The 4,966-nt window shown below is 36.6% G+C and overlaps 1 long non-coding RNA gene across 1 annotated transcript in view; it reads right to left on the bottom strand.

Moving 5' to 3' along the window:
• Nucleotides 1-3,297: 3,297 nt before the first annotated feature.
• Nucleotides 3,298-4,966, bottom strand: part of LOC146596619 (uncharacterized) — a 9,877-nt gene continuing 8,208 nt past the window's right edge. The window contains exons 2-3 of the long non-coding RNA XR_014895691.1: nucleotides 3,486-3,598; nucleotides 3,298-3,386 (exon numbers count right to left, since the gene is read on the bottom strand). This is a non-coding gene — a long non-coding RNA (uncharacterized LOC146596619). The remainder of the gene's footprint in view (nucleotides 3,387-3,485; nucleotides 3,599-4,966) is intronic.

The raw sequence follows: 4,966 nt of genomic DNA, 5'->3' as shown, positions 1-4,966 counted from the left end.
TTCATGCACAGTGTTTCAGAGACAGATTTTAGTTCCTTTTTACATAGAGCAACTTTTACATTAAGGTCAATAAAAGCAGAAAGTGGTTCTTTATCAATGAAAGCACAAAACTTATTTATATGTAGATAGAGAAGACCCTTGCACATTGCAATATGCAACAATTGTAGTATAGCTGGAGGAGGAAAAAAAAATCATTTGAGCAGGATTACTATGCATATATCCCATTACTGGAATCCAAGTGCCCTTAATTATATTGTTTATATGAGACTGAATCACTTTATCCTGCTGTCAGACTGTATGGCTGGTACCTCTGGGGAGTATCATGAAAAGGACATGTGTATCTCACGAGAATATCCAAAAATCCTAGATTTTTAATAAACATACTAATCCATCCTAAGTAGCTCACATTCCAGCTACAATTCTATTTTTAGTTTATTTGTTGTACTTTTTAAAAAAAAACAGTGTCATGGGTTTTGAGGGATTTTTTTAAGGAAGGAAAGAACAGCTACCTTTTTATGCAAACAGCTGGTCGGGGAATGAGAAGCTTCCATTACACTGAGAGCTGCCAGCTAATGGAGCTGCAGGGAAGGGGCCAGGCTGCAGTCAAGTGACCCATACAGTAACATAAGCTAAATGCTCCAGAGTGATCTCAAGAGCTAATCATTAAGCTGATCGGTAGTTTTGGCCTCCTGGGACCTTAATAAAAATCTTTAAAGCAAAGAAAGTGCTCATTACCGAAATAGCTAGTTGGAATATCTCATGTCAGGAAAGATCTGACCTGACAATTTACTCCTTAGTCAATATCTGAAATTTTCCTACAAGATAACTCTTTCCTCTATAGCTGTGTTGAAGGGCCAGAAATTTAAAGAATGGAATTCTTTCCCATAAAAAAGAAAATAGCTCCTTAAAATGACTGCAGTATGCTGAACACTACAAAAAGCAAGCTCTCCACAGAAGGGCGGAGAAAAGCTAGGAGCCATAGCTATGCCAGGGAAGATTTCACCATCAGCACTGAGTACAGACAAACAGCAAAGACATTCTGATTTTGGCACCAAGTTGCAGGTGCTAGCTAGGTACAACTTTTTACTCCAGATTCACACTCAAAAAAACCATTTTCCTATTAACTCTGTGTAATGATCACCTGTGGGCTCAAATTTATAGTAGAGTATATATAAAGCTTTGCAGGGTATGAAACAGGCTGCATACTTCAATGCTGGCATGAATGAAGCACGTGGAAGAATAACTCTGTTGAAATGCCAATTAGGCCAAAATTTTTGGACCTATAAAATATGCTTTAAAACTGGGTTTTCATCCAAAATTATGTTCTCTAAATTTTTGTTAGAAAAACTCAAAAGTTAGAATTATTCTTCTGTTGTTAATTTCTTTCAAAGAGAAAATATTTTAAAGCATAATACACTTGACTTTTCCTCTTTTCTCCCACCCCCTCACCCCCACCCTTTGCCATCTCTGGTAAATCTTCTCAATATAGAAGAGGTAAGGTAGAAAATGTGAATACTACATCAGCCCGGACAAAAAGTTCAACAAAAGTAAATGTACTGAATTTGTCTGTTTCCAGGCAATACACATATTGGTGTTTCCATATGCATATTCAGGAGATCAAGAGTTGAAAATMTAGTCCAAACAAAAATCACTGGATTAAACAGTAATGCACAGGCCATAAAACATCTTCCAAAGACTGAATAACAGAAAGATTATAGGCAATATGAAGAGATGTCTTGGATTGTATGTTCTCTAACATGACATATTAGAAGCACTATGAAACAAAACCTTATCAAGTCCATTATGCTATGAAAAGAGATAGGCTAATTGGATAGCCTAATACTGAAAGCTATATAAAAGATATAGTGTTAGTACACTGCCTTGTGCTGCTACAAAATAACATGATCCTGGGAGACCGCAATTTCTTGTAACTTTAATTTCTTATCAACTAATGATTTTTAATCGGAGCAATATTTGCACAGTGCTATTTACCCATACAGAATTTTATATACTTAAGCACATTATTATGAGACACTAGAGAGCAAGTTCATTGCTTAATTACTTCATATAAAATTATTTTTAGATGAAAGATATAATGAGAAACTAATGAGTTCCCAGGATAGCTGAAAACAGTATTACAATACAATCTGCATATTTGTATTCCAGAAGTATTTTTTGGTATACTTTTTAGAAAAAGACTCAAAAACAAATTTCAAAACAAATTCAAAACAAATCATATTCTTACAAATTTGCCTCAGTTTTAATATCCGTGATTAAAATTAAACACATCTGTGGTTTGAAGGACACATATGAGAATGAGAACATACTCTGAAATGCTCTAAAACTTGTGTCACACCAAATGGACTGAGGATATCTCCAAATCTGAAGAGCACATTAGAATTTTTAGGTTTCTGAAAAACCTCCATGTTCATTTTGAACCTGCTGGATAGCCGCAGTTTTGAACTGTGATCAGGATTCATTGAATGGTTTCATGTTTGCTATAGAAATTAATGCAGTATATTTATTTAGGACTTTATTCCCACTGAAAGTGAGCCCACCAATTTCAGTGAGTTCTGAATCAGATCTTCTGCAGGCCTACCTAAAAATATTTATCTCCATTGCTCAATACTTACTACAACAAAACCACTTTTTCTGAGGGATGGACACATTTAATGCCTTATTTATAATTCCTTTCATAGTAGATCGTTTTGATCTAGACTTACAACATATACTTGCATGCTCTAATGGTTGCCCACTTACAATCACAGCAACTGAGATCATACAGCCAATATTTAACCTGTTTACTTGACAATAATAGCCAGCATTGTGAGCAGTAAACACTCCATCAGATTAGAGCACTTGGGTCAAAGTATTCGACTAAACTCCTTATTTAAAGGAATTGCCTGCATTTCTGTTAACAATCACAGACTTAGGAGATGATAAGCAGAGAGAAGAAAGTTTTGTATCAGCTACCCCTTGGCAGACAGCATTCATTCTGAAAGGAAATTATCTTTTCTATAAAAATGAACCTATAAAGACTTGAGGACATAGTGTATTTATTCTCAGTAAAACGTTGCAAAAAAATCTTGACACAGTTTGCTTATCCCCTATCATATGTGTAAACCGTACTTAACCTTTTCCAAGTCACTTTCAAATATCCATATTCATCTAAACCCAGTATTCTAAGAATTATAATCTGATGATAGTTTTCAGTTTAGTTCAATCTGAAAATGCAACGAATATTAGGAAACATAAATCTAATCAATACCGTTTTTAAATAGATGATATAAATATTTATCTCCTTTCACAGTTTGATTTCATTTTTTTAAAGGCCTCTAGTCTACTCACAAATTCCTCTGAAGTCCAGGCCACCAAACAACCACTGTCTGTTCAAGACAAAATAAAAAATTTATCGAAAGCTGGAACTAACTCTTTAAATAACAATGAAGCAGTCCAGACACAGAGTGTTTTTTAAAAAAACATACCTTCTGTCTGAGAGTGTGTCTGAGAAGAAAACACAGATGAATCTCTTCAGTCCTGAGACTGCTCATGTCACAATAGGCACATTACAACACGGAATAGAGCACCTGAAACGGATCTGTGGAGAAAAACATTGATTGCTTATGATGAAGTGAAGCTCAAAAGCTGTCAAAGATTTTGGAAAAGCTGTTAGAGCATAGAGAGCCAGTGAAACACAAAGCACTACAGATGCCCTCATCAAATACGGCGGTTGTTTTGTGAACACAGGAGACCTCCTCTCTGCTCTTTTAGGCTGGCCAGCCATGCATATCCAAAAGCAAAGAAAACTGAAGATGCAACTACAGTCAAAAGGGAGGGAGATAATTACATGATTCAGAGGAAAAAGTCTCAAAAGACTCACAGCAAGAGACTGTGACCGAATGTGCATGCCTGTGTCCTGGGACGGCCGGTCAGGATTTGTTATCCAAGAATTCCCAGTTCTCTGAAGGCAATTCCACACTTTATGTACACTTGGCTAAGGGTACTGGTGGAGTCTCAAAATCATAGACACAGGGCTAATTAGCCTCACCTGTTACTGAAGTAACTTGGCCACAGTAAACACCTCGCTGACACTACTATTTTGCACCCCGTTTGTGGGCTGGGCAGTTCTAAGGTAACTTTTGTGTTCAGTTCAGACAGTAAAAGCATAGTTTTACTTGTTGCTGCTATTTTTAATTCTTAATTAATTAACTATGGGCCAAATCCTAGTTACCATACTTCAGAAAGTAGCGCATCTCAGTTATGCATCAATTTCCCAATCGGCTTAACAGAACAAAAGCACTTTTCTGCGAACACATCCCATTTCCATTAAAGCTCCTTTCCCGGGAAAACTAACAGCTGCAAATTGCCATAGTAATGACTGCAATTAAAGAACAAGCCTCCTCCCTTACTCTTATCACCATGGCCCCATTGAGGAGAAACCTTGTGAAATGAACACCAACTTTGGGTCTTGGTGTTGGTTACCTTGGAGAATCTTGTGATTCTTGAGCAATTCGGCTAGTTGAGTGGCACATTACACATGGGGCAGCTCCGGCCCTCAGTGCTTGCAGTGGCTTGTTCTTTTGTCTGAATTTCACTTGATCAAAATCTCACAGTAACTATCATAGTCTCAACAGAGATTAGACATGCAATGCCTGTACTCACTTACACAGTCTGCCACAATAATTATATTGGCAGATCCCCCAGGGAAAACACAACTGAAGTGATAAGACATCTTTTGCCAGGAGAGCTTAAACCATTTTATGACAAAAGACTGAGTTTACACAGACTTTAAATAAAATATTTTTTCTTATTTTTGGTTTAAAGGCACATACGATAGAGCTTCTGCTGGCCTGACTATGCTGGGAACTAATGTGATTTGTTAAGTTTAACATCAATACAACTACACTGGCAAAAACATTTAAATTTAAAATAAGCTACTTCACCTAAATAGACTCATCCCAAGCAA

Source organism: Rhea americana, unplaced genomic scaffold (genome assembly GCF_003343005.1).
Source record: "Rhea americana isolate MKP2758 unplaced genomic scaffold, rheAme1 scaffold_2, whole genome shotgun sequence".
NCBI lineage: Eukaryota > Metazoa > Chordata > Aves > Rheiformes > Rheidae > Rhea > Rhea americana.
This window is presented reverse-complemented; position numbering and strand designations above follow the sequence as displayed.